Consider the following 22172-nt stretch of genomic DNA (forward strand, 5'->3'; position numbering starts at 1 on the left):
AATACTATCCTGGTCTAACACAATACAATACAATACTATAAAGTTTAGTCTAGGGGAGATATGAGAGAAAAGAGAAAATAGAGAGAGAGAGAGATAGACACAGAGAGAGAGAGAGGAATTGGCTCACAGAAAGACAATGATTACGGAGAGAACTTACGCACAAAGGGTATGATCGCCAGCGCCTCGATATCCAGCTCCCGATTATCAGCAGATAACCGTTGATGAGAGAGTGAGAGCTGGATGTGGTTGGTCTGCCTATTTATGCCCCACACACAATGCAATCTCCTAGTCCCTACAATCCTACAGTTTATTGGACACAGGAATTCGGCCCTGTACTGTAACCAAAGGTCATAGGTTGATTCATACAGGTGGGCTGTGCTGATTTCCAACAGCTCAGGTGGGTGGGGAACTGGGTTTCCCGCCGCATACCTGAGTATGTGCAAATCATAGAAATGGACATAAACTTCTTATGTCCATAACTATTCGCACGAGCGATTAATACGCTCCAAACCAACACCGGAATATTGCTAATTAAATACTCTTCCGATGGGTATCAAACACTGCTGTATGACTCCTGTTAGACCCTTCGTGCAATACAAAGAGGGATTCCTCCGCTCAGGGACATTCTATCTAAACCAAACTTACAGAAACTATTGAGGGGAACATGATCTATGAAATACATTAATTGTGAATATTTGTAACGAATGAGTCGCACGCTACGATCACATAAACTCTACCGTAAATGCGCATACTGCGCGTGCGAGTGCACGCTATTGCGGGTATGCGCTTCCACGGGAGAGCGTACGCATGCGCAGCACGGACCAGTGTGCGGTGCAAATATGGCAGTGTGCATTAAGACATTTTTCTGACTTCGACACTGTACTTCATTGTTTTTGTACTATATTATGTACATTCTCTATTATGCGCCTTGAGTCCTATTGGAGAAAGAACGCTATATAAATAAAATTATTATTATTATATTTACTGTACACAACAGGGGGTCATAGCTACAAAAGGACTTAGTAGCCTGTACACTGACTTTGTGTCTTTCTTGGTGATAGAAACTTCTCAAGGAGAGCATCTGGCCAGGCCACTCTCTTTTCTGATTACAGCCATAAATCTGCCCAATATGCACAGTTCACAGACCTTATTCTTCAAATCAATTCTGGTTTTGAAAGGGTTAAAAATCCCAGGGTGGGGGTTTGTGTCAAGGAGCAGTTTCGGTGGAAGGATAAAACTGTGTGTCTGTATCTGATTCAGGGTCATTCGCCTAAGGTAGCCATAACGGCTAGGATTATCAAACCACTACCAAGAGCGAATTCTTCAATTTAAAGGTGGTAACTGAACTATGTTTTTATCCTTTTATTTTCTGAAATTGTCTATAACCTGTTTGTATTTTTAAATATTCCTAATAATCTTTGTAACTCTTTTTGTAACTGTAAACTCTGAAGTAATTCTTGAAATGAAATCCTAATTTCTAGCTCTGATTTTCTGGGCTGGATGTAATGCCGTCGGCATTGGTTGGAGGTGCGGGATGCTGGCCGAACTCGGATCATGCCTTGTAAATGATTGCCGCTTTAAAAAAATTCTGAGTTCAGCTGGAAACCTAGACCTATGCCCTGTGAGGCTTGTGTTACCTGTTTTGTGAAATATTAATAATTGTGTATGCAGGTAGAAGCGAAGGCTACCTAGTGTCAGAGCACTGAATTCTTCTTGCTGGTGGCAATTACCGTGTCAGAGGTAACCCTGAAGTCACTGGCAGTGATTTTATCGGCTGGCCAATCAAGACAACCACCAAGGGCATTAGACTTCCTTCCACTGTCACTGGTAGCACAAATCCATAATCTTATCCTCAAATTATGACAGAACTTAATGAGGAAGGCTTGTTTCAAGAAGAACAATCAGATTTACTGAAATATGAATGGTGAATAATTTATTTTAGAGAGACAATTCCAGTGTCTCTTAAGACTTACTTTCAAAGCCAAGGGACTGTGAACAGACCCTCGATTTTATGTAAATGCAATCAAATGCTGGACAACTCCTAGGGGTATATTTACTAAAGGTCGATTTTCATTGATTTCATCGATGTTATTTCAGGGGTTAAAATGGATAATTTTTTATATTAATTTTAAATGTTAATAATATACAGCATGTTTTAGCCCTCAAAAAACATCAATTTGACTCAATTTCCCTCTATTTGAGATCAGCAAAAAAATAATAATGAAAATCGGCCTTTAGTTATACCCCCTAGAATGAATGTATAGGCTATATGATGTGCCACCTCACATCAGTGATTTCACAAGCTCTTACTGAATTGATAAGACTGCATGTGTAAATATTTTCTTACCAGACAATGATTGGCTTGCATGTATTGCCTTGTAGGCTCTACACACTGGGCGAAGTGTGTGGCCGATATGAACAATCTCATTCAGTAATGAACGAGAAATTGTTCATATCTTTCAGTGTGTAGGCACCAACGATGAACGATGCGTGGCCCCACGGTCGTTCATCGTTGGTGCCGGCTCGCTTATACCTGCAAGCCAATATGGGCAATATCGCCCATATGAGCATGCAGAGCTATGGGGCCAGGTGACGTCAGGGAGTGGAGAAAATCCCTCCGTCACCCCCCCCCCATGCGCCGCCGCCGGGTCATCCGTCAGCCGTATCGGCTGCCAGTGTTTAGGGCCCATTAGAGTTGGCCTTTAGTAACCATATTAGATATGTGGTATTTACATCAATATTGTGTCTGGCTGCTGGAAATGCCTCTGAACTTGCTCATTGGGGGTAATTCCAAGTTGATCGCGGCAGGATTTTTGTTAGCAGTTGGGCAAAACCATGTGCACTGCAGGGGAGGCAGATATAACATGTGCAGAGAGAGTTAGATTTGGGTGGGTTATTTTATTTCTGTGCAGGGTAAGTACTGGCTGCTTTATTTTTACACTGCAAATTAGATTGCAGATTGAACACACCCCACCCAAATCTAACTCTCTCTGCACATGTTATATCTGCCTCCCCTGCAGTGCACATGGTTTTGCCCAACTGCTAAAAAAAATCCTGCTGCGATCAACTTGGAATTACCCCCATTGTTTCCTCAGTGATGTCACTGATTCCAAGTGAACTGAGAGGAATCAATTGCCTGAACACAGCAGACAAAAAATTCAGCTTCAACAAAGTGGCTCCCTCACATAAGACATGCATTGTTATTACTATTGATAAGTTGATATCCATGGGCTGCATATAAATGAAAGCTATAAGCAAGATGAAAGCCTTTCAACTACTTTATGGCATTTGCATATCTAGATAAACCATTTACTATTTTAAAAGAAAATGGACATGTGTTTTTTTGATGGTAGATAATTGTTAGTTGCCAATCTCAGAGGCCCCCCTGCACACACAGATCCTCCCAAATTGTGTACCAATCACTGCTAGTCACTGTGATCGGTAGCCTGGCGAAACTCCCACCCAGAAGCTGCAGAGAGGAGTAGCCGTCAGTAAATATAGCTTTCCCCCAGTGTATTCCTGGTGACTGGTAGGGCAGCCACCATGGAAATGTACAGATAGCAACGCCTTTGATGCCACCACCCCCACTGTGTATCGATTAGTATGGGTACTGATAATTCCGATGTATCTGAAACCCGATACATCTGGAAAAAAAAACACCACTGGACTTCCTGTAACCTTACCTACAGCCATGTAGCAGCAATAATTAATATCTATAAATATTGATATTAATGATTTCGGTATGGATATCCTGTATCAAAAATACTGATACGGAAGCTCTGACTATGGATGACCGATTTATATGTACGAAATAGTTTAAGCAGGGATGGACATCGACTATTGTTGGTCTATGGCTGATGGCAAGTGTTTTCTTTTTGTTTGTTTTTTCCATTTTCATCAATGGAGCAGCAATGACGCTTCACATCGAAAGGGCCCCAATGTTGAGGGGGGAGGCACCACTTTGGCAGGCACCAGTGCGATGGCCAAGGTCTGTGAATGTTCAGCACTTAAACATTGATGGCAATAAAAAAAACATTGATGGTATACTGTATTTAAAAAAAAAAGTAACAAAATTGTGTTGGATAAGTGTTAAATAAATGTTCTTGACCTAATTTAATCATAAAAATGCACCTACAATTTCTGATCGTTTTTGCAAAAAATATTACCAAATTATTATCATATCAACTAAGAGGGTATACTACGAATGCATTAAATACAATCGTAGAATGCATGAGGCGATTCCAGACAGCGTAGATACAATACTTACAGCACAAGGTTAGAATGATCATACAGTATTTATACATATATAAACAAAACAGATATAAATTCAATACAAAAATATGCAAGTAAATAAAAACATATTTTTGTAGTGTTAGTTGTGCTTATGCTAAACTAAGACTCAGAAGATCACAAATTTGAATTGGATGGTCTGTGGGTGTGATTCGGATTTGTACGCATGGTTTATGTACATATCTGGTGTTTATGGGTTTGCTCAGCCCCGATAGTAGCAGCATGATTGATATTCTTCAAAACAGGGTGAGTCTTTTGTAGGTGTGCCAGGCCCAGGGTCTACGTCGTTAAACGCAGACTTCGTGGACCCGGCTGCCCAGACCCCACGCAGACTGACTTCAGTCTACTAATATCGCGAGTAACAACCAATCATGAGTTACAACCAATGGCGAGTTACAACCAATGGCGATCTGAGGCTGCGTCCTTAAACGGGTGGTCTTCTGTTTGCCGGTGCCGGAATCCCGACAGCCAGCATACCGACACTTTATCTCCCTCTTGGGGGTCCACGACCCCCCTGGAGGGAGAACAGATACCGTGCCCGCAGCGTGGCGAGCGCAGTGAGCCTGCAAGGGGCTCATTTGCGCTCGCCACTCTGTGGGTATGCCGGCAGTCGGGATTCCGGCGCCGGTATGCTGGTCGCCGGGAGCCCGGCCACCGGCATACAATACTACACCCTCCTTAAATGCAGCACTTGGATCTTGTAGATGCTGAATTTATCATTGATTTGTACAGAAATGCACAGCCGCTTCCCAGCAGCTGTGCAATTTCTTGCAAATCGGAAAAAGGCCCTGTGTTCCTAGATTCACTCATACAGGATAAACAAAGGTACAGTATTAACTAGAGATGAGCGGGTTCGGTTCCTCTGAATCCGAACCCGCCCGAACTTCAGGTTTTTTACACGGGTCCGAGCAGGCTCGGATCTTCCAGCCTTGCTCGGCTAACCCGAGCGCGCCCGAACGTCATCATCACGCTGTCGGATTCTCGCGAGGCTCGGATTCTATCGCGAGACTCGGATTCTATATAAGGAGCCGCGCGTCGCCGCCATTTTCACACGTGCATTGAGAGTCATAGGGAGAGGACGTGGCTGGCGTCCTCTCCGTTTAGAGAAGAGAGAGACACAGTATTTTGGGGAGCATTATTAGGAGGAGTACTACTATACTGTATACTACTATACTTACTACTTGCTGAAGTGATATTTATAGATTAGATAGTGTGACTGTAAGTGTATTATCTGACTTGTGGGGGAGACACTGACAGTGGGGAGCAGTTAGAGTCTGAGAGCAGGACTCAGGAGTACATATAACGTACAGTGCACACTTTTGCTGCCAGAGTCAGTGCCACACTGCCATTGTTGTGACCACACTGACCACCAGTATAATAATATATTTTGTGATTGTCTGCTTAGGCCTCGGAGTACTAGTTGCAAGTTGCAACGTGACCTGAAGTGACCACCAGTTTAATAATCAATCACCACCAGTTTAATATATATATATATATATATATATATATAATTGTATATAATATATATATATATATATATATATATATATATATAATATTGTATACCACCTACCCGTGGTTTTTTTTTTTTTTTCATTCTTCTTTATACATACTACTATAGTAGCTTACTGTAGCAGTCTGCGGTGCTGTGCTGACCTGACAGTGTCCAGCAGGTCCGTCATCAGTCATTACATAATAAATATATATAGTACCTGTCCGGCTGCAGTACTAGTGATATTATATTGATTTCATCTCATTATCAATAATTTATCATCCAGTCTAGACTCTATATTAACAGCAGACACAGTACGTTAGTCCACGGCTGTAGCTACCTCTGTGTCGGCACTCGGCAGTCCATCCATAATTGTATACCACCTACCCGTGGTTTTTTTTTTTCTTTCTTCTTTGTACATACTACTATAGAGTATAGTAGCTTACTGTAGCAGTCTGCGGTGCTGCTGAGCTGACAGTGTCCAGCAGGTCCGTCATCAGTCATCATTACCTAATAAATATATTATCTACCTGTCCGGCTGCAGTACTAGTGATATTATATATACATACATATATATATATTGATTTCATCTCATTATCAATCATCCAGTCTATATTAGCAGCAGACACAGTACGTTAGTCCACGGCTGTAGCTACCTCTGTGTCGGCACTCGGCAGTCCATCCATAATTGTATACCACCTACCCGTGGTTTTTTTTTTTTTTTCCTTCTTTGTACATACTACTATAGAGTATAGTAGCTTACTGTAGCAGTCTGCGGTGCTGCTGAGCTGACAGTGTCCAGCAGGTCCGTCATCAGTCATCATTACCTAATAAATATATTATCTACCTGTCCGGCTGCAGTACTAGTGATATTATATATACATACATATATATATTGATTTCATCTCATTATCAATCATCCAGTCTATATTAGCAGCAGACACAGTACGTTAGTCCACGGCTGTAGCTACCTCTGTGTCGGCACTCGGCAGTCCATCCATAATTGTATACCACCTACCCGTGGTTTTTTTTTTCTTTCTTCTTTGTACATACTACTATAGTATAGTAACTTACTGTAGCAGTCTGCGGTGCTGCTGAGCTGACAGTGTCCAGCAGGTCCGTCATCAGTCATCATTACCTAATAAATATATTATCTACCTGTCCGGCTGCAGTACTAGTGATATTATATATACATACATATATATATTGATTTCATCTCATTATCAATCATCCAGTCTATATTAGCAGCAGACACAGTACGTTAGTCCACGGCTGTAGCTACCTCTGTGTCGGCACTCGGCAGTCCATCCATAATTGTATACCACCTACCCGTGGTTTTTTTTTTTTCTTTCTTCTTTGTACATACTACTATAGAGTATAGTAGCTTACTGTAGCAGTCTGCGGTGCTGCTGAGCTGACAGTGTCCAGCAGGTCCGTCATCAGTCATCATTACCTAATAAATATATTATCTACCTGTCCGGCTGCAGTACTAGTGATATTATATATACATACATATATATATTGATTTCATCTCATTATCAATCATCCAGTCTATATTAGCAGCAGACACAGTACGTTAGTCCACGGCTGTAGCTACCTCTGTGTCGGCACTCGGCAGTCCATCCATAATTGTATACCACCTACCCGTGGTTTTTTTTTTTTCTTTCTTCTTTGTACATACTACTATAGAGTATAGTAGCTTACTGTAGCAGTCTGCGGTGCTGCTGAGCTGACAGTGTCCAGCAGGTCCGTCATCAGTCATCATTACCTAATAAATATATTATCTACCTGTCCGGCTGCAGTACTAGTGATATTATATATACATACATATATATATTGATTTCATCTCATTATCAATCATCCAGTCTATATTAGCAGCAGACACAGTACGTTAGTCCACGGCTGTAGCTACCTCTGTGTCGGCACTCGGCAGTCCATCCATAATTGTATACCACCTACCCGTGGTTTTTTCTTTTCTTTCTTCTTTGTACATACTACTATAGTATAGTAGCTTACTGTAGCAGTCTGCGGTGCTGCTGAGCTGACAGTGTCCAGCAGGTCCGTCATCAGTCATCATTACCTAATAAATATATTATCTACCTGTCCGGCTGCAGTACTAGTGATATTATATATACATACATATATATATATTGATTTCATCTCATTATCATCCAGTCTATATTAGCAGCAGACACAGTACGGTAGTCCACGGCTGTAGCTACCTCTGTGTCGGCACTCGGCAGTCCATCCATAAGTATACTAGTATCCATCCATCTCCATTGTTTACCTGAGGTGCCTTTTAGTTGTGCCTATTAAAATATGGAGAACAAAAATGTTGAGGTTCCAAAATTAGGGAAAGATCAAGATCCACTTCCACCTCGTGCTGAAGCTGCTGCCACTAGTCATGGCCGAGACGATGAAATGCCAGCAACGTCGTCTGCCAAGGCCGATGCCCAATGTCATAGTACAGAGCATGTCAAATCCAAAACACCAAATATCAGTAAAAAAAGGACTCCAAAACCTAAAATAAAATTGTCGGAGGAGAAGCGTAAACTTGCCAATATGCCATTTACCACACGGAGTGGCAAGGAACGGCTGAGGCCCTGGCCTATGTTCATGGCTAGTGGTTCAGCTTCACATGAGGATGGAAGCCCTCAGCCTCTCGCTAGAAAACTGAAAAGACTCAAGCTGGCAAAAGCACCGCAAAGAACTGTGCGTTCTTCGAAATCCCAAATCCACAAGGAGAGTCCAATTGTGTCGGTTGCGATGCCTGACCTTCCCAACACTGGACGTGAAGAGCATGCGCCTTCCACCATTTGCACGCCCCCTGCAAGTGCTGGAAGGAGCACCCGCAGTCCAGTTCCTGATAGTCAGATTGAAGATGTCAGTGTTGAAGTACACCAGGATGAGGAGGATATGGGTGTTGCTGGCGATGGGGAGGAAATTGACCAGGAGGATTCTGATGGTGAGGTGGTTTGTTTAAGTCAGGCACCCGGGGAGACACCTGTTGTCCGTGGGAGGAATATGGCCGTTGACATGCCTGGTGAAAATACCAAAAAAATCAGCTCTTCAGTGTGGAGGTATTTCAACAGAAAAGCGGACAACAGGTGTCAAGCCGTGTGTTGCCTTTGTCAAGCTGTAATAAGTAGGGGTAAGGACGTTAACCACCTCGGAACATCCTCCCTTATACGTCACCTGCAGCGCATTCATAATAAGTCAGTGACAAGTTCAAAAACTTTGGGTGACAGCGGAAGCAGTCCACTGACCAGTAAATCCCTTCCTCTTGTAACCAAGTGTTATGAACCACAGGTAGTGGTTCATTTCTATTTTATGTTTATTTAGTTGTCTTGCATGCCAGGATTTCCCATTGCTCTGTTTTAGATTACTCTTGTCTGCTGCCGCTGGTGAGTCTGTGCAATTGCAGCTTGTTCCCATGTGTTCAGCCTCATCTGGCTGCTAATTGCATCTTGTCAGCTTGGAGTCCTGCAATAGGCCAGCTGCACTGGATTATTAATTAGGCCTCTCTGTTATATGCTGGCTGATTGCAGTTCGCAGATGCTGGTGATATTTCTGGGTTTTCAGTCTGCTTGAGTTCTGAGCTTGGTTCCTGCTAGTTCCTGAGCTTCCTGAATGCTGAATCTGTTTGCTGAAAGTGTTTCCAGTCCTGCTGTATCCGGTCGTTCCTGTTCTCAGTTGTCCTGTACTCGGAAGTCGTCATCTGTTCCTGGAGTCCTGACTGAGCACCTTTGAACATCCAGTGGTGTTCGTGAGTCACGGCGTAGCCGTGTGTTGCGGCTGGGCCGCTTAATTATTTATCTTTTATTATTTGTGTTCCGGAGCTTTTGCGGAGGATTCCGCTCCCACAGATCCACTCTGGTATCCAGCGGTGCTGGGTAGGAGTACGGACTAGTGGATTTTGGTTGTCCTTTTCCCTGGCGGGTTACCGCACATATCTCAGGTTTAGTCAGTTAGCTTGTAGCCCCTGGCCTGGTTGTTTAGTCAGAGGGCCCCTTGTTATCACCCTGTCTCGGATTTCCCTTTGTCTCCCATTAAGACCTGAGGGGGCATCGGAGTTGGGCAGACATAATCCGCCCTTCAAACGCGGCTGCCATGGGCTCAAGCAACCATAGTCTCGCAGGGGATTTCTGACCACACGGGCGAGACAACGGAGTTAGGGCGCCAGGGGCTATTCCCTTTCCATTCCCCTTTCCCAGCATTACGTCCTGGTGCTCTGGACTCGCTTCATAACATCTCCCTTGTTCTGAGCACCAGGAACCTAACATTATCACCAGCCATACCACAAAAAAGAAATAAAACTTTTTTTCTTTTTTGGCCCAGTCCAGTGTCTAGTCTAGAATCCAGTCCGGTGTTTAGAATCCAGTCCGGTGTTTAGAATCCAGTCCGGTGTTTAGAATCCAGTCCGGTGTTTAAAAAAAAAAAAAAAGTCTTGTTTTGTTTAGCAAAATTTAGTCTTGCCTTGTCTTGCCTTGTCTTACCTTGCCTTGTCTTGCCTTGCCTTGTCTTGCCTTGTCTTGTCTCGTCTAGTTTTAAATCCTCCTATGTCTACTATGCAAGCCCTGCAGGCATCTCTCGCAGCTCTGAACTCTGTATTCAGTGCTTTGAGACCAGAGCGACTAGAAGTTTTGCAGCAATCCCTAAAGCAACTGCAAAACCTTCTGACTAAAATCTTGCTCATTTTGCCAGAAGTCGTTGAGAGCACATCTATCTCTAAAGAGACTCTTGCTCACAGTATGGTGACAAGAGAATCCTCTGGTCTAATTGAAGAGAAAAGGTTTAAAAGTTTTCTGCGGCCCAGGCTCTCAGAAGAGGAGCGTCTGCGTCGCAGAAACTTAAACTTATGCCTATATTGTGGGGGTTTAGGCCATTATCTGCAGACCTGTGAGTTGCGCAAGCCAAAGTGTGGTGACGAGTCTTGCCCTCTGGCCAAGTTGAGTCATGATACAAGACCTACTCCTGTCTCTACTGTGGCAGAGGCACTTGTCACACAACCCACACAAAAAAACTCTCTGTCCTATAATTGGGGTCCTTGGGCAAGGGAGCCCCATTATAGATTCAGGAATCAAAAGAGAATGTTTCTCTCCTCTCTTGAGGTTCCTGTGGAAGCGGAGTTGCAAGTCCCTGGAGTGATGCCTGATGCCCAGGTTCCTGGAGTGGTGCCTGATGCCCAGGTTCCTGGAGTGGTGCCTGATGCCCAGGTTCCTGGAGTGGTGCCCGATGCCCAGGTTCCTGGAGTGGTGCCCGATGCCCAGGGTCCTGGAGCGGTGCCCGATGCCCAGAGTGCTGGAGCGGTACCCGATGCCCAGAGTGCTGGAGCGGTACCCGATGCCCAGAGTGCTGGAGCGGTACCCGATGCCCAGAGTGCTGGAGCGGTACCCGATGCCCAGAGTGCTGGAGCGGTACCCGATGCCCAGAGTGCTGGAGCGGTACCCGATGCCCAGAGTGCTGGAGCGGTACCCGATGCCCAGAGTGCTGGAGCGGTACCCGATGCCCAGAGTGCTGGAGCGGTACCCGATGCCCAGAGTGCTGGAGCGGTACCTGATGCCCTAGCTTATAGAGGGACATCAAATATTATAGTTCAGGTGTCCATATCGGAAGGAGTCTCAGAAGCTGTTACCCCAGGTAGGGACTTGAAAAGCGCAACCCTAGAAAGGGTCTCTAAAACCATAGTTCTTGAGGGGAACTCGAGAAGCAAAACCCCAGAAGGGATCTTTGAAGTAATATCCCCAAGTGGGGTCTCGAGAGACGCAGCCCCAAAGAAGGGTCTAGAAGTCGCTTCCCCAGGAAAGAACTTAAGAAGCATAGCATTAGTGGAGGATCTGAACGTTATTGCTTCAGCAAAAGTCCCGGAAGTCATAGTCCCGGGAGAACTTTCGATAATTATCGACTCAGAGAGGGAGGCCGATGGCCCGATCCCAGTCAGGGAGGCCAACGGCCCGGTCCCAGTAAAAGAATCCGAGGTGCTGGCCCCAGCGGGGTTCCCGGAGGCCACTGCCCCAGCGGGGTTCCCGGAGGCCACTGCCCCAGTGGGGTTCCCGGAAGTCACTGCCCCGGGTGGGGTTCAGAAAGTCACTGCCCCGGGTGGGGTTCAGAAAGTCACTGCCCCGGGTGGGGTTCAGAAAGTCACTGCCCCGGGTGGGGTTCAGAAAGTCACTGCCCCGGGTGGGGTTCAGAAAGTCTCAGCCCCGGGTGGGGTTCAGAGAGTCTCAGCCTCGAGTAAGGTCAATAGTGACCAGGTCCTAGCAAAGCACTCCAGTCAGTCAGATGAGAAGGAAACAGATCCTGACTCTGATATCTCAACATCCATAACCTTTGATGGGGACTTCGCCCAATTTCTGGCGCTTTTCAAACACTATTACACTATTATGTTGTCTAGACCATTTCTGGGCATCACTTCAGAAAACCTTGGGCTCTATCTGATTTATTCTTTTAGAGGAGAGCCTTCTGAGTGGGCAACCAGCCTAATGAAAGCTGAAGATCCCATTCTTCAGGATCCCCTAGCATTCTGTGATGCAATTGTTAAAAGATACGGTTCCAAAGAAATTGGTTCAGGTTCCTCTAAGTCACCCGTCTTGTCTGCTGAGAGTCCACCAAATACTGTAAACTCTGCACAAGAGTCCCAGCCCGATGTTTTGACTGCAGGATGTGCTTTTTTGACTTCTTCTTCTTCTAATAATAGTACTTTACCAGAAAGTTCAGCTCCCAAGGGTAAGAAACCTGTCTCTGATTTGAACGCAGCCTTGCTGGGTGGTACCATCAGTTCAGACAATGTTTGGGGAATTACCTTGGTCAGACCTAAAGAGCTTTGTAATAAGAAGAAGAAGAAGAAGAAAAAGAAATAATTTTTTGACTCTCGCCTTGATTTAAAAAAAAAAAAAAAAAAAAAAAAAAAGAGATTTTTTTTTTCTCTCCTTGTCTTGTGTCCTGTGGCCACCGTTAGGGGGAGGGCACTGTTACAAGTTGTTGCTACAGCTTGTTTTTGTTTTCTTGTCTGTTAGACCAGTGTGTCAGGTTTTTTTTTTGGTTTTTTTTTTGTATCCCTTGTTCTGGATAGTCTGAATTTTGGGGTCTTTTGACCCCTCCTCAAGGGGGGGATAATGTTATGAGCCACGGCTGTGGCTCATTCCTGTTTTGCATTTTTGTTATGTACTTTATGTTATACTTCTGTTTATGTTCCCCGTGGGTGTCATGGGGTGCTCGGAGCTCACCCTTAAGGAGGGGATACTGTTATGAACCACAGGTAGTGGTTCATTTCTATTTTATGTTTATTTAGTTGTCTTGCATGCCAGGATTTCCCATTGCTCTGTTTTAGATTACTCTTGTCTGCTGCCGCTGGTGAGTCTGTGCAATTGCAGCTTGTTCCCATGTGTTCAGCCTCATCTGGCTGCTAATTGCATCTTGTCAGCTTGGAGTCCTGCAATAGGCCAGCTGCACTGGATTATTAATTAGGCCTCTCTGTTATATGCTGGCTGATTGCAGTTCGCAGATGCTGGTGATATTTCTGGGTTTTCAGTCTGCTTGAGTTCTGAGCTTGGTTCCTGCTAGTTCCTGAGCTTCCTGAATGCTGAATCTGTTTGCTGAAAGTGTTTCCAGTCCTGCTGTATCCGGTCGTTCCTGTTCTCAGTTGTCCTGTACTCGGAAGTCGTCATCTGTTCCTGGAGTCCTGACTGAGCACCTTTGAACATCCAGTGGTGTTCGTGAGTCACGGCGTAGCCGTGTGTTGCGGCTGGGCCGCTTAATTATTTATCTTTTATTATTTGTGTTCCGGAGCTTTTGCGGAGGATTCCGCTCCCACAGATCCACTCTGGTATCCAGCGGTGCTGGGTAGGAGTACGGACTAGTGGATTTTGGTTGTCCTTTTCCCTGGCGGGTTACCGCACATATCTCAGGTTTAGTCAGTTAGCTTGTAGCCCCTGGCCTGGTTGTTTAGTCAGAGGGCCCCTTGTTATCACCCTGTCTCGGATTTCCCTTTGTCTCCCATTAAGACCTGAGGGGGCATCGGAGTTGGGCAGACATAATCCGCCCTTCAAACGCGGCTGCCATGGGCTCAAGCAACCATAGTCTCGCAGGGGATTTCTGACCACACGGGCGAGACAACGGAGTTAGGGCGCCAGGGGCTATTCCCTTTCCATTCCCCTTTCCCAGCATTACGTCCTGGTGCTCTGGACTCGCTTCATAACATCTCCCTTGTTCTGAGCACCAGGAACCTAACACCAAGCTCACGCAAACCACCCCACCAACTCCCTCAGTGTCAATTTCCTCCTTCCCCAGGAATGCCAATAGTCCTGCAGGCCATGTCACTGGCAATTCTGACGATTCCTCTCCTGCCTGGGATTCCTCCGATGCATCCTTGCGTGTAACGCCTACTGCTGCTGGCGCTGCTGTTGTTGCTGCTGGGAGTCGATGGTCATCCCAGAGGGGAAGTCGGAAGACCACTTGTACTACTTCCAGTAAGCAATTGACTGTCCAACAGTCCTTTGCGAGGAAGATGAAATATCACAGCAGTCATCCTGCTGCAAAGCGGATAACTGAGGCCTTGACAACTATGTTGGTGTTAGACGTGCGTCCGGTATCCGCCGTTAGTTCACAGGGAACTACACAATTTCTTGAGGTAGTGTGCCCCCGTTACCAAATACCATCTAGGTTCCACTTCTCTAGGCAGGCGATACCGAAAATGTACACAGACCTCAGAAAAAGACTCACCAGTGTCCTAAAAAATGCAGCTGTACCCAATGTCCACTTAACCACGGACATGTGGACAAGTGGAGCAGGGCAGGGTCAGGACTATATGACTGTGACAGCCCACTGGGTAGATGTATGGACTCCCGCCGCAAGAACAGCAGCGGCGGCACCAGTAGCAGCATCTCGCAAACGCCAACTCTTTCCTAGGCAGGCTACGCTTTGTATCACCGCTTTCCAGAATACGCACACAGCTGAAAACCTCTTACGGCAACTGAGGAAGATCATCGCGGAATGGCTTACCCCAATTGGACTCTCCTGTGGATTTGTGGCATCGGACAACGCCAGCAATATTGTGTGTGCATTAAATATGGGCAAATTCCAGCACGTCCCATGTTTTGCACATACCTTGAATTTGGTGGTGCAGAATTTTTTAAAAAACGACAGGGGCGTGCAAGAGATGCTGTCGGTGGCCAGAAGAATTGCGGGACACTTTCGGCGTACAGGCACCACGTACAGAAGACTGGAGCACCACCAAAAACTACTGAACCTGCCCTGCCATCATCTGAAGCAAGAAGTGGTAACGAGGTGGAATTCAACCCTCTATATGCTTCAGAGGTTGGAGGAGCAGCAAAAGGCCATTCAAGCCTATACAATTGAGCACGATATAGGAGGTGGAATGCACCTGTCTCAAGCGCAGTGGAGAATGATTTCAACGTTGTGCAAGGTTCTGATGCCCTTTGAACTTGCCACACGTGAAGTCAGTTCAGACACTGCCAGCCTGAGTCAGGTCATTCCCCTCATCAGGCTTTTGCAGAAGAAGCTGGAGACATTGAAGGAGGAGCTAACACGGAGCGATTCCGCTAGGCATGTGGGACTTGTGGATGGAGCCCTTAATTCGCTTAACAAGGATTCACGGGTGGTCAATCTGTTGAAATCAGAGCACTACATTTTGGCCACCGTGCTCGATCCTAGATTTAAAGCCTACCTTGGATCTCTCTTTCCGGCAGACACAAGTCTGCTGGGGTTGAAAGACCTGCTGGTGAGAAAATTGTCAAGTCAAGCGGAACGCGACCTGTCAACATCTCCTCCTTCACATTCTCCCGCAACTGGGGGTGCGAGGAAAAGGCTCAGAATTCCGAGCCCACCCGCTGGCGGTGATGCAGGGCAGTCTGGAGCGACTGCTGATGCTGACATCTGGTCCGGACTGAAGGACCTGACAACGATTACGGACATGTCGTCTACTGTCACTGCATATGATTCTCTCACCATTGAAAGAATGGTGGAGGATTATATGAGTGACCGCATCCAAGTAGGCACGTCACACAGTCCGTACTTATACTGGCAGGAAAAAGAGGCAATTTGGAGGCCCTTGCACAAACTGGCTATATTCTACCTAAGTTGCCCTCCCACAAGTGTGTACTCCGTAAGAGTGTTTAGTGCCGCCGCTCACCTTGTCAGCAATCGGCGTACGAGGTTACATCCAGAAAATGTGGAGAAGATGATGTTCATTAAAATGAATTATAATCAATTCCTCCGTGGAGACATTGACCAGCAGCAATTGCCTCCACAAAGTACACAGGGAGCTGAGATGGTGGATTCCAGTGGGGACGAATTGATAATCTGTGAGGAGGGGGATGTACACGGTGATATATATCGGAGGATGATGATGAGGTGGACATCTTGCCTCTGTAGAGCCAGTTTGTGCAAGGAGAGATTAATTGCTTCTTTTTTGGTGGGGGTCCAAACCAACCCGTCATTTTAGTCACAGTCGTGTGGCAGACCCTGTCACTGAAATGATGGGTTGGTTAAAGTGTGCATGTCCTGTTTATACAACATAAGGGTGGGTGGGAGGGCCCAAGGACAATTCCATCTTGCACCTCTTTTTTCTTTAATTTTTCTTTGCGTCATGTGCTGTTTGGGGAGGGTTTTTTGGAAGGGACATCCTGCGTGACACTGCAGTGCCACTCCTAGATGGGCCCGGTGTTTGTGTCGGCCACTAGGGTCGCTTATCTTACTCACACAGCTACCTCATTGCGCCTCTTTTTTTCTTTGCGTCATGTGCTGTTTGGGGAGGGTTTTTTGGAAGGGACATCCTGCGTGACACTGCAGTGACACTCCTAGATGGGCCCGGTGTTTGTGTCGGCCACTAGGGTCGCTTATCTTACTCACACAGCTACCTCATTGCGCCTCTTTTTTTCTTTGCGTCATGTGCTGTTTGGGGAGGGTTTTTTGGAAGGGACATCCTGCGTGACACTGCAGTGACACTCCTAGATGGGCCCGGTGTTTGTGTCGGCCACTAGGGTCGCTTATCTTACTCACACAGCTACCTCATTGCGCCTCTTTTTTTCTTTGCGTCATGTGCTGTTTGGGGAGGGTTTTTTGGAAGGGACATCCTGCGTGACACTGCAGTGACACTCCTAGATGGGCCCGGTGTTTGTGTCGGCCACTAGGGTCGCTTATCTTACTCACACAGCTACCTCATTGCGCCTCTTTTTTTCTTTGCGTCATGTGCTGTTTGGGGAGGGTTTTTTGGAAGGGACATCCTGCGTGACACTGCAGTGACACTCCTAGATGGGCCTGGTGTTTGTGTCGGCCACTAGGGTCGCTTAGCTTAGTCATCCAGCGACCTAGGTGCAAATTTTAGGACTAAAAATAATATTGTGAGGTGTGAGGTATTCAGAATAGACTGAAAATGAGTGTAAATTATGGTTTTTGAGGTTAATAATACTTTGGGATCAAAATGACCCCCAAATTCTATGATTTAAGCTGTTTTTTAGTGTTTTTTGTAAAAAAAAACACCCGAATCCAAAACACACCCGAATCCGACAAAAAAAATTCGGTGAGGTTTTGCCAAAACGCGGTCGAACCCAAAACACGGCCGCGGAACCGAACCCAAAACCAAAACACAAAACCCGAAAAATTTCCGGCGCTCATCTCTAGTATTAACCCTCAGATACAGTAAATAGTAACTATATGACACTAAAGTGCATTCAAATACTGCATCCAAAATGCACTATTTGAATGCAAATTCAACTTGCATTTCTTTTCTACACTTCCATGCTGCCACACATCACAGGTTTACCTATTTATATTTCCAAGGAACAGCACTCTCAGTTAATAAGCACGTCTATTAACCCTTGAGGTTCATATAAAACAAATGTTTAGTTGGCAGGTCTGTATAGGACAGTAGCAGACAGAAACAAGTCAAACAAAACTGAAATATCTTATAAGGAGCCTCTGAATTTACTGACGGCCTTTGGTATTATCTAATAACATGCATGGCCACCAGTAGTGAATTTGAAAACTTTGTAGTTTCTAGGATTTGAGCTGCTATAGTTTATGTGATAGGCATGTCTGAAATGGTTCAATTCTCACTTATTCCATACTTATTAGTTACAGTTTCAGAATCAGTAACAATGTAACTTTATCTCATCTTTAACAATTTAAACTTTTCTGACCTGTAAATGAAGCTTAACCTGAGTGACCCAAGAGATAACTTAATTACATTATATAAAACAAGGCACTTATGTATTTATTATCCTCTTTGTAGTGATGGCTAAGCATTTTTATGGCATTTTAAGTCCATCCTGATCTATCAACAAACTACAGAAGTTAAAATATAATTAGAGAGCTGCTCAAGGCAGGAAAATAAATATTGTATTTATGAACACAGCAGACAGAGAAGGGGGTGGTATTATTCACACTGCCAGCAAGTGTCAAAAATGACTTGAAACTGTACACATAATACACAGCTCAAAAAAATAAAGGGAACACTTAAACAACACAATGTAACTCCAAGTCAATCACACTTCTGTGAAATCAAACTGTCCACTTAGGAAGCAACACTGATTGACAATCAATTTCACATGCTGTTGTGCAAATGGAATAGACAACAGGTGGAAATTATAGGCAATTAGCAAGACACCCCCAATAAAGGAGTTGTTCTGCAGGTGGTGACCACAGACCACTTCTCAGCTCCTATGCTTTCTGGCTGATGTTTTGGTCACTTTTGAAAGCTGGCGGTGCTTTCACTCTAGTGGTAGCATGAGACGGAGTCTACAACCCACACAAGTGGCTCAGGTAGTGCAGCTCATCCAGAATGGCACATCAATGCGAGCTGTGGCAAGAAGGTTTGCTGTGTCTGTCAGCGTAGTGTCCAGAGCATGGATACGCTACCAGGAGACAGGCCAGTACATCAGGAGACATGGAGGAGGCCGTAGGAGGGCAACAAGCCAGCAGCAGGACCGTTACCTCCGCAAGGAGGAACAGGAGGAGCACTGCCAGAGCCCTGCAAAATGACCTCCAGCAAGCCACAAATGTGCATGTGTCTACTCAAACGATCAGAAACAGACTCCATGAGGGTGGTATGAGGGTCCGACGTCCACAGGTGGGGGTTGTGCGTACAGCCCAACACCGTGCAGGACATTTGGCATTTGCCAGAGACAGGGTCGTTTCTAGCCAATTTGGCTCTTAGTGCGAGATTTAAAAATGCGCCCACCCCCATTCACATAAGAGAAAATGCGCCCCCCCATAGATATAAAGAGGAAAAGTATGTGCGCCCGAAGGCGCGCGCGCTCCCAGCAAGGGGGCGTGACCTCGTTAAAATGGGCGTGGCTTTGTTAGATAGGTGTGGCCTCATCTGATCTCATCATCACGGCCACCACACGATAAAAAAAAAAAGTCCTCATTTTACACATTACAGCAGGCACGCGACCCCATTTTAAACAGCACGGTAGGCAAGTGTCCCCATTTTACACAGCACGGTAGGCAAGTGTCCCCATTTTACACATTGTGGCAGGCACGTGCCCCCATTTTACACATTGCGGCAGGAAAGTGTCCCCATTTTACACATTGCGGCAGGCACGTGCCTCCATTTTACACAGTACGGCAGGCAAGTGTTCACATTTTACACATTGCGGCAGGAAAGTGTCCCCATTTTACACATTGCGGCAGGAAAGTGTCACCATTTTACACATTGCGGCAGGCACGTGCCCCCATTTTACACAGTACGGCAGGCAAGTGTTCACATTTTACACATTGCGGCAGGAAAGTGTCCCCATTTTACACATTGCGGCAGACAGGTGTCCCCATTTTACACAGTACGGCAGGCAAGTGTTCACATTTTACACATTGCGGCAGGAAAGTGTCCCCATTTTACACATTGCGGCAGACAGGTGTCCCTATTTTGCACATTCCGGCAGACAAGTGCCCCTATTTTACACATTCCGGCAGACAAGTGTCCCCACTTTACACAGTACGGCAGGTGGAGGGGGGGGGGGAGGGAGAAAGAGAGAGGGAGAGGGGCTGACTTACATTTGAAGCGGTTCTTCCCGCTCTTCAGCCGCCTCTCCCTCGTCTGCGCAGCGCTGGCCATCTTGGCTCCCCCTTCTCCCTCCTCCCGAGTGCCCAGCTCGGGGGGCGAGATTTCGCGGAATGGCGCGATTGCGTCGTGACGTCACGACGCAAACGCGTCATTCCGTGAAATCCCGCCCCCCGAGCTGGGCACTCGGGAGGAGAGGGGATGGGGGTTTGAAAGTGCTCAGGAAGTGCTTCGGCTGGCGCCCCATGCGGTTGCACGGCTCGCCCGCCACAAGAAACGGCACTGGCCAGAGAACACCAAGATTGGCAAATTCGCCACTGGCGCCCTGTGCTCTTCACAGATGAAAGCAGGTTCTCACTAAGCACATGTGACAGATGTGACAGAGTCTGGAGATGCCAAGGAGAACGTTCTGCTGCCTGCAACATCCTCCAGCATGACCGGTTTGGCAGTGGGTCCGTAATGGTGTGGGGTGGCATTTCTTTGGGGGGCCGCACAGCCCTCCATGTGCTCGCCAGAGGTAGCTTGACTGCTATTTGGTACCGAGATGAGATCCTCAGACCCCTTGTGAGACCATATGCTGGTGCGGTTGGCCCTGGGTTCCTCCTAATGCAAGACAATGCTAGACCTCATGTGGCTGGAGTGTGTCAGCAGTTCCTGCAAGATGAAGGCATTGATGCTATGGACTGGCCCGCCCGTTCCCCATACCTGAATCCAATTGAGCACATCTGGGACATCATGTCTCGCTCCATCCACCAACGCCACATTGCACCACAGACTGTCCAGGAGTTGGCGGATGCTTTAGTCCAGGTCTGGGAGGAGATCCCTCAGGAGACTATCCGCCACCTCATCAGGAGCATGCCCAGGCGTTGTAGGGAGGTCATACAGGTCCGTGGATGCCACACACACTACTGAGCCTCATTTTGACTTGTTTTAAGGACATTACATCAAAGTTGGATCAGCCTGTAGTGTGGTTTTTTTCACTTTAATTTTGAGTGTGACTCCAAATTCAGACCTCCATGGGTTAATAAATTTGATTTCCATTGATAATTTTTGAGTGATTTTGTTGTCAGCACATTCAACTATGTAAAGAACAAAGTATTTAATAAGAATATTTCATTCATTCAGATCTAGGATGTGTTATTTTAGTGTTCCCTTTATTTTTTGAGCAGTGTATATAAAAGTCTGAGACAGTTATTAAAACCGGTGTCCAAGTATCTATACAGGAACAAAGAGTCTGCAAAGATCATACATGCTACACCCTTTTACATACCTCCCAACATTTCCATGTGTGTGATTGGGACCCGAGAAGGTGGTGTGGTCTCGGACGAGTGGGTGTGGCCTCGCCCCACAGGCCCGTTTTCCGGCATTGTGGGGGCGTACCCAGCGCACGGCATCTATTCAGAGATCACTCACTGCTTTGTGAAGCAGAACAGCGGGTGATCAAAGATCTCCCAACTGACACCTCGACCGCGGGACACTGCTGCCCGCTGGTGGGACAGCAGGACAGTGTCCAAATACCGGGACTGTCCCGCTGGATTCGGGACAGTTGGGAGGCATGCTTTTGTTACCTGAGCAGGTCTTTTAGTAAGTTGATTCACTTGAAGTTTTTTATACGCAGCACTAAGGCCATACTTGCCTACTCTCCCAGAATGGCCGGGAGGCTCCTGAAAATCTCATGTTACTCCCTGCAACCCAGAAAAGTGAGCAAGTGTCCTGCAACATGCTTGCACCCCCAGCTGAGGCTAAGGAAGTAAAAGTGGGCAGGTGATGAGATGGCCTGGCTGCTTCCTCCCGGAGGAAGCAGCCATAAAGATGGCAAGTATGACTAAGCCCTCGATAAAGTCATTTTGATCCGTTCAGAGGAATAAGCAGTGTAGGGAATGAAAATATGCTGTGCATCCTGCTTTAGAAAATATTCCACAGGCCAGAGGTTCCCAAACGCAGTCCTCAAGGCACCCTATCAGTCCAGGTTTTAATTATATACATGGTTGAGCACAGATGGTTAAATCAAATTGTCTGAGGTACTAATTAAGGGGTCTATTCATAAATCAGTAAAAAGATTGGAGAAGTGAGCCTGTGGAGAAGTTGGCCATGGCAAACAATCAGCTGCTTCGTACACTTGTATAGTCTGCAAATTATAATGTTGCTTCAATGCTGATTGGTTGCCATGGGCAACTTTCTCCACTGGCTCACTTCTCCACCCTTTTCACTGCTTCATGAATAGACCCCTTAAGTTACCTGTGACCAAGCATAGATACACTTAAAACCTGGACCATTGAGGCGCCTAGAGGACCGCGTATGGGAACCTCTGCCATGGGCAGTCACTTCATACACAAACATATTGTACGAACACCGACATTTGGGCTGCAT

The sequence above is a fragment of the Pseudophryne corroboree genome, chromosome 3, assembly GCF_028390025.1.
Source record: "Pseudophryne corroboree isolate aPseCor3 chromosome 3, aPseCor3.hap2, whole genome shotgun sequence".
Lineage (NCBI taxonomy): Eukaryota > Metazoa > Chordata > Amphibia > Anura > Myobatrachidae > Pseudophryne > Pseudophryne corroboree.